The sequence below is a fragment of the Nematostella vectensis genome, chromosome 2 (assembly GCF_932526225.1).
Source record: "Nematostella vectensis chromosome 2, jaNemVect1.1, whole genome shotgun sequence".
NCBI classification, from domain to species: domain Eukaryota; kingdom Metazoa; phylum Cnidaria; class Anthozoa; order Actiniaria; family Edwardsiidae; genus Nematostella; species Nematostella vectensis.
The window spans coordinates 6,734,594-6,743,003 of record NC_064035.1 but is presented as its reverse complement, the minus strand read 5'-3'; the positions used below and the strand labels follow the sequence as shown (position 1 = coordinate 6,743,003).

The 8,410-nt window shown below is 47.8% G+C and overlaps 1 long non-coding RNA gene across 1 annotated transcript; it reads right to left on the bottom strand.

Annotated features, from left to right (window-relative positions):
* Positions 1-43: 43 nt before the first annotated feature.
* Positions 44-1,909, bottom strand: LOC116601549. The gene is made up of 3 exons (XR_004290077.2): positions 1,791-1,909; positions 778-991; positions 44-124 (listed from the first exon to the last, which is right to left on the bottom strand). It is a non-coding gene; the product is annotated as an uncharacterized LOC116601549 (long non-coding RNA).
* Between the last annotated feature and the right edge of the window lie 6,501 nt (positions 1,910-8,410).

Genomic DNA, 8,410 nt, shown 5'->3' with positions numbered 1-8,410 from the left:
GCTATACACGCACGCGCGGCTACCAAACACCAAAAGCCAGCAATGCATAAATAACTTTTATTTAATATTTGTCATAAAAATATTGTTTTTCATCTTTGTTGTTCGTCATCTTGTCGTAAAGACCCTGTAAACAGTTATAAATGAGTTTTAGTATACTTGGTACTTGATAATTCGAGCTTTCGTTTGCATACGATCTGAATGGTGTTGCTGGACAACGATCCTATGATGCTCGAGGATCCACCTCTTTCTTTTATTACAATTTAGCCCTCTAATTTAGGTTGAAACTTGGACTTTGCTAACCTTATTCAATATAAAACGATATATTTATGTAATCTTGAAACAACCATCTATCACAAACACAAAGATTTTGCTTTTCCAATTAATCGGATATATCGCAATGGCTTCGCCAAATCAAACACAGATAACAGGTTTATGCTATACACTTAATGCCGTTTATCATGCGAGTAAATTGAAAATTTGAAAAGATAAATCGTGACCTTTGTGAACTTATAAATGTATTTTGCCTTGCGTCGAGTGCATACCTATTTCAAGTAAGGTTCTAAGAATCCATGTGTAATGACAAAAGGTATGTTCGAAACAACATAAACAAGAATACTAATATTGCCAGTGATAATTTTCGTTATTTAATTAGCACTGCAGGTAACAACAGTTAAATATACTAAGTGGAATAGGTGTATAAGACGGGACGATCTTACAAGACCTTTGATCATTTCGAACCAGTACGATGCTTCTGCGACAGCCTTGTTGATGACTTACGGTGTTTGTCGTAGTATCGGTACCAGGTGTCCTCTGCCTTCAACGCCTCGTCGGGAATCTTTGATCGCGTACGTGATTGAAATCTACCCAACGCAGGTCCGGCTGTTGTTGGCCTTTTGACGAATCGTCTTCCGCCCCAGGCGCCCGCGGATATTACAAAAAGGCTGATCAACAGCGCAGCTATCACATGACCGCGATGCATTGTGGTTTTCGCCTGTTGGTGGAAGCCATATGGAAGGTTGGAGAAGCTCAGAAAATAATTTGAAAAAGGACAAATCACTCTACCCAGAAGGCAGCCATCTTGGGTTGAGTGAGTTGGTAAAAGACATCTCGCACGCGATGTTCTCTTAAATAAGCGCACATATAACAGACAACGTTTGATACCATTCCAACTTTGTGTTGATTTATTGCTGCGATTCCACCTAGTTTTTGTACAGCTTGTCTGTAGTTTTTCTAGTTATACATGTTTCTAAAGTGGTTCCTCTTTTAAGCGTCCGTACAAATAGTGGCCTTAAGCAATTTTTTACCAGCTGGGTTTGCTTGAAATTTCTGACCACTTTTTTCTTGGCTGAAAGTTTTTTTTTAAGACATTAAAGTTAAAGTGGCTAGAAACTTCGGAACATTTTCTACTAGTGAATATTAGTCATAAAAGGCATTTGTGTTGTTTGGTGAGAAATTCCTCCCCAAGTTTTTTTCTTGGAAAAATAGTGACCATATACTATCTTAACCAGCTGTTGCTAGAAACTTCTGACCGCTAGGAATTGTAAAGATAGCTTCACCATGAGACAAATTTTACCTTTTGATAAACCTTTTAACAACATATCCCTACCGAGTATTGTTTTCTGGTGGTAACCTTTGCAAAAAGGATGTTTTTTTTTACCACCATTGGATTTGGGGAAAAATACATTTTAACTATGTATTTTTTTAAAATAAAGAAATGCTACTTCAGAATATTATACTCTGAAAGAATTTTGTGCTTTCGAATGAGAGATGTATGGCGTTAGATGTCTTACCTGTGGGAAGTGTATTCGTGTATAGTAGCGTCCTCAGATGCGGCGAAGGGTTATATCTTTTCCCAATATTTATAGTGGTGGTTAGCATCTGACGTCACCACTATACTTGTATTTATGCACCTGTAAGGGGAAGCTCTGTGTTAGACAAAAGTCCTTAATTCCTTGCTTTGCGTTTAGATTTCAACATGCCATTTGAATATGAAAGCATTTTAATAGCCAGGCTTAACATCGCGACGGCAAAGTGCCATTATCTCGGGCTACAAGTTATTCATCATGCCAAGAAGCGGACGATTGTTAGAAAAAGAGTACAAAAGTCTTTAAAATAGCTGTCTTTTTTGTCTTTTGTATGCGATACATAAATTCCCCACTGAGAGATTTATTAAGAAATAGACCACAGTACTTTTGATCATTTGCGCAATCCCTAACTGTCTAATTTTGCTAGTTTTCGGTACTCTAATGATAGTAATCGAGTAATCAATATTTGACAAAGCCTGCCTTTGGTGTATTAATAGAATTATTACTTAAAATAATTGCGTCAACAATATATCCAAGTTAAGGATATTACCTTTTGGTTGTTTGCCGCAACGTACAGCTGAGTAATATCTAAGAGGAACTGGCGAAATTGCTTGTTCAGGCTAATAAAAACAATCAAAACAAAGTACATCAGGGCAGACTGCCCATTTGTCTTCCATAGTACGTGGGAAATTTGGAAACAAAATTCGCTTTATTAAGCACGATTCTCCAAGGGTGGAGCGCAGAAATAGAAGTGGGAGCGTTGGTTTCCCTCCGGCCGAGAGAGCAAAGCCATTTAAAAATAAGTGTATCCGGCTCGCCATTAAATGGTGTTTAGGTTTTGTTCTTTTTTAAATAGAAAATGAACAGTCCAGAAAAAGAAACCAGCTAGAAACAGCGCCGCTTTTTCTCCTATGGAACTTAACATCGCTTCACGTTCATGTCTGTTTAGTCTAAAGACTGGTGCCACGATTTTGTTACTAAAATAGATGTTTGAAATGGGCGCATTTGGATTTTGGCATGTTCTCCTATGCAACAATGAACAGCACTAAACAAAGAGTAAAAAAGGAACAATTTGGCGTGTTCTACCATTAAAAAATACAGCCGAACGTTGTGTCCAAGACAAAAGAAATGAACAAGTTCAAAAAACTCTTGTGTCATTTCTAAATAGTGAAATATTCTTTAGCCACTTTTAAGCTAAAATTAAGTTTAAGTTAACATTAAAATGTGTGTGATGCATGTATTCTTTTATCTTATACAACACAAAGGTCTCGCGCGAGGATATTAAACATCAATTAGTTTGCTCAAATTGTAAACTTCTTTTCGTTATGGACAACGTTAATGGGGTCGGCTTTAACTTTCTATCGAAATATCCCAACATATTACAGCCATTACACAGTTTGTATGGTCCATCGACAATGTTTTTCAAATATTACTTCAAATGTGAGAACACTTGATTTAATTGATAAATTGATTAAAAATAAATGTACAGCTGTTGCTCTCAGACCTCCCAAAAAGGTAGGTAAACAGCTTCTTGTGTATTTTTTTGTATTTTTTTTACTGTATGACTTCTCTACTAATCATTTGGGCATGTCATCGTTGTCAGAAGTGGCTGATTATATAATTAGAATTTGTTTAACAAAAGCTATTGGGAAATGTGTGTAAAAGGAAATGAAGGAAAGCAATAGCATGATACTTTAAAATAAAATTATTTGTTAACTAGTTCGTTAATAAGCGGTAGCACATCATTATTCGTAGTCAATTAAATAAGGGCCTTAAGGCGATTTTTGTTGTTGTTTTGTTTCTGTTTTATGCTTTAAAGAAATGCAATGATATAATAAACTGAATAATAAGCAAGATAAGATAGGTCATGCATCGTTTTCAAAGTCCTGTCTCTAAGATGTTTGAATTACTCTCAACTGCATTGTTGTGCTTATCCTTGGCTATATAATTGTTACTCGGTAAGTATCGAATTGCTTGCATCGCATTGCTTGTTATGATGAATGCTTTTTCCTGTTGTTCCTTCGTGGTCACGCAACTGCCCCCTTGCAGATGGCTCATGGACCTCCTCTCCATACTCTTTTTGTTGAAATCTCTATTCTTAGTTTTCATGTGAAGTCATAAACAGAAGCATCCACCAGTCACGGTGGTAGATTTCTGTTGTCCATTCACCAGCATACCTTTAGTTTCGTTTGCCCTCCTGGGAATTCTAGCCTGGGCCATGGCTTGTTCGGGATTTCTGTGTTGGCCGCGAGGCAAGATGGCCTTTGTTGATGGTTGCCCGAACAGAAAACCCGAAATTAACGCCATAGGGACTAATACAATCTAAAGCTCGCCTTATCACACATTTATAGTGCTTTGATAATTTCGAGGTCGCTTTTGCTCGCCCGCTCAATTCCCTATTAAAATGCAAACTTTCTGTGAGACGCTAGAAAGACACTGACCCAGAGTAATGCAGGCGCTGTTTTCACACGGTGTTGGAAGTGAGGTGTGTGTGGAGGAGAGGAGGGAGGGGTGCGACGTGTGTGGAAGAGAGGAGAAAGGGGTGTGACGTGTGTGTGGAGGAGAGGAGGGAGGGGTGTGACGTGTGTGTGGAAGAGAGGAGGGAGGGGTGTGACGTGTGTGTGGAGGAGAGGAGGGAGGGGTGTGACGTGTGTGTGGAAGAGAGGAGAAAGGGGTGTGATGTGTGTGTGGAGGAGAGGAGGGAGAGGTGTGATGTGTGTGTGGAGGAGATGAGGGAGGGGTGTGACGTGTGTGGAGGAGAGGAGGGAAGGGTGTGACGTGTGTGTGGAGGAGAAGAGGGAGGGGTGTGACGTGTGTGTGGAGGAGAGGAGGGAGGGGTGTGACGTGTGTGTGGAAGAGAGGAGAAAGGGGTGTGATGTGTGTGTGGAGGAGAGGAGGGAGAGGTGTGATGTGTGTGTGGAGGAGATGAGGGAGGGGTGTGACGGGTGTGGAGGAGAGTAAGGAGGGGTGTGACGTGTGTGTGGAGGAGAAGAGGGAGGGGTGTGACGTGTGTGTGGAGGAGAAGAGGGAGGGGTGTGACGTGTGTGTGGAGGAGAGGTGGTAGGGGAGTGACGTGTGTGAAAGAGAGGAGGTCGGGGTGTAACGGGTGTGGAGTAGAGGAGGGAGGGGTGTGACGTGTGTGTGGAAGAGAGGAGGTCGGGGTGTAACGGGTGTGGAGTAGAGGAGGGAGGGGTGTGACGTGTGTGTGGAAGAAAGGAGGCAGGGGTGTGACGGGTGTGGAAGAGAAGAGGGAGGGGTGTGACGTGTGTGTGGAGGAGAGGAGGGAGAGGTGTGACGTGTGTGTGGAGGAGATGAGGGAGGGGTGTGACGTGTGTGGAGGAGAGGAGGGAAGGGTGTGACGTGTGTGTGGATGAAAGGAGGCAGGAATGTGACAGGTGTGGAGGAGAGGAGGGAGGGGTGTGACGTGTGTGTGGAGGAGAGGAGGTGGGCGTGTGACGTGTGTGTGGAGGAAAGGAGGCAGGATTGTGACGGGTGTGGAGGAGAGTAAGGAGGGGTGTGACGTGTGTGTGGAGGAGAGGAGGGGTCTGACGTGTGTGGGGGGGAGAGGAGGGAGGGGTGTGACGTGTGTGTGGAGGAGAGGAGGTAGGGGGTGTGACGTGTGTGGAAGAGAGGAGGGAGGGGTGTGACATGTGTGTGGAGGAAAGGAGGCAGGGGTTTGACGGGTGTGGAGGAGAGGAGGGAGGGGTGTGATGTGTGTGTGGAGGAGAGGAGTGAGGGGTGTGTGACATGTGTGTGGAGGAGAGGAGGTGGGGGTGTGACGGGTGTGGAGGAGAGTAAGAAGGGGTGTGACGTGTGTGTGGAGGAAAGGAGGCAGGGGTGTGACGGGTGTGGAGGAGAGGAGGTAGGGGTGTGATGTGTGTGTGAAGAAGAGGAGGGAGGAGTGTGACGTGTGTGGAAGAGAGGAGGGAGGGTGTGATGTGTGTGTGGAGGAGAGGAGGTAGGGGTGTGACGTGTGTGGAAGAGAGGAGGGAGGGTGTGATGTTTGTGTGGAGGAGAGGAGGTAGGGGTGTGACGTGTGTGTGGAGGAAAGGAGGCAGGGGTGTGACGGGTGTGGAGGAGAGGAGGGAGGGGTGTGATGTGTGTGTGGAGAAGAGGAGGGAGGAGTGTGACGTGTGTGGAGAAGAGAAGGGAGGGTTGTGACATGTGTGTGGAAGAGAGGAGGTAGGGGTGTGACATGTGTGTGGAGAAGAGAAGGGAGGGTTGTGACATGTGTGTGGAAGAGGGGAGGTAGGGGTGTGACATGTGTATGGAGAAGAGAGGGGTGTGACGTGTGTGTGGAAGAGAGGAGGTAGGGGTGTGACATGTGTGGAAGAGGGGAGGGGTGTGACATGTATGTGGAGTAGAGGAGGGAGGGGTGTGACGTGTGTGTGGAGGAGAGGAGGTGGGCGTGTGACGTGTGTGTGGAGGAAAGGAGGCAGGATTGTGACGGGTGTGGAGGAGAGTAAGGAGGGGTGTGACGTGTGTGTGGAGGAGAGGAGGGGTCTGACGTGTGTGTGGGGGAGAGGAGGGAGGGGTGTGACGTGTGTGTGGAGGAGAGGAGGTAGGGGGGGTGTGACGTGTGTGGAAGAGAGGAGGGAGGGGTGTAACGGGTGTGGAGTAGAGAAGGGAGGGGTGTGACATGTGTGTGGAGGAAAGGAGGCAGGGGTTTGACGGGTGTGGAGGAGAGGAGGGAGGGGTGTGATGTGTGTGTGGAGGAGAGGAGGTGGGCGTGTGACGTGTGTGTGGAGGAAAGGAGGCAGGATTGTGACGGGTGTGGAGGAGAGTAAGGAGGGGTGTGACGTGTGTGTGGAGGAGAGGAGGGGTCTGACGTGTGTGTGGGGGAGAGGAGGGAGGGGTGTGACGTGTGTGTGGAGGAGAGGAGGTAGGGGGGTGTGACGTGTGTGGAAGAGAGGAGGGAGGGGTGTAACGGGTGTGGAGTAGAGAAGGGAGGGGTGTGATGTGTGTGTGGAGGAGAGGAGTGAGGGGTGTGTGACATGTGTGTGGAGGAGAGGAGGCAGGGGTGTGACGGGTGTGGAGGAGAGTAAGGAGGGGTGTGACGTGTGTGTGGAGGAAAGGAGGCAGGGGTGTGACGGGTGTGGAGGAGAGTAAAAGGAGGGGTGTGACGTGTGTGTGGAAGAGAGGAGGGAGGGATATGACGGGTGTGGAGGAGGGATGTGATGTGTGTGGAGGAGAGGAGGTAGGGGTGTGATGTGTGTGTGGAGAAGAGGAGGGAGGAGTGTGACGTGTGTGGAAGAGAGGAGGGAGGGGTGTGATGTGTGTGTGGAGGAGAGGAGGTGGGGGTGTGATGTGTGTGTGAAGGAAAGGAGGCAGGGGTGTGACAGGTGTGGAGGAGAGTAAGGAGGGGTGTGACGTGTGTGTGGAGGAAAGGAGGCAGGGGTGTGACGGGTGTGGAGGAGAGTAAAAGGAGGGGTGTGACGTGTGTGTGGAAGAGAGGAGGGAGGGATATGACGGGTGTGGAGGAGGGATGTGATGTGTGTGGAGGAGAGGAGGTAGGGGTGTGATGTGTGTGTGGAGAAGAGGAGGGAGGAGTGTGACGTGTGTGGAAGAGAGGAGGGAGGGTGTGATGTGTGTGTGGAGGAGAGGAGGTAGGGGTGTGACGTGTGTGGAAGAGAGGAGGGAGGGTGTGATGTTTGTGTGGAGGAGAGGAGGTGGGGGTGTGATGTGTGTGTGAAGGAAAGGAGGCAGGGGTGTGACGGGTGTGGAGGAGAGTAAGGAGGGGTGTGACGTGTGTGTGGAGGAAAGGAGGCAGGGGTGTGACGGGTGTGGAGGAGAGTAAAAGGAGGGGTGTGACGTGTGTGTGGAAGAGAGGAGGGAGGGATATGACGGGTGTGGAGGAGGGATGTGATGTGTGTGGAGGAGAGGAGGTAGGGGTGTGATGTGTGTGTGGAGAAGAGGAGGGAGGAGTGTGACGTGTGTGGAAGAGAGGAGGGAGGGTGTGATGTGTGTGTGGAGGAGAGGAGGTAGGGGTGTGACGTGTGTGGAAGAGAGGAGGGAGGGTGTGATGTTTGTGTGGAGGAGAGGAGGGAGGGGTGTGATGTGTGTGTGGAGAAGAGGAGGGAGGAGTGTGACGTGTGTGGAGAAGAGAAGGGAGGGTTGTGACATGTGTGTGGAAGAGAGGAGGTAGGGGTGTGACATGTGTGTGGAGAAGAGAAGGGAGGGTTGTGACATGTGTGTGGAAGAGGGGAGGTAGGGGTGTGACATGTGTATGGAGAAGAGAGGGGTGTGACGTGTGTGTGGAAGAGAGGAGGTAGGGGTGTGACATGTGTGGAAGAGGGGAGGGGTGTGACATGTATGTGGAGTAGAGGAGGGAGGGGTGTGACGTGTGTGTGGGAGAGAGGAGGGAAGGGTGTGACATGTGTGTGGAGGAAAGGAGGTAGGGGTGTGACATGTGTGTGGAAGAGGTGAGGGAGGGGTGTAACGTGTGTGGAGAAGTGGAGGGAGGGGTGTGACATGTGTGTGGAGGAGAGGAGGTAGGAGTGTGACATGTGTGTGGAAGAGAGGAGGGAGGGGTGTGACGTGTGTGTGGAAGAGAGGAAGGGTGTGACATGTGGGTGGAGGAGAGGAGGGAGGGGTGTGATGTGTGT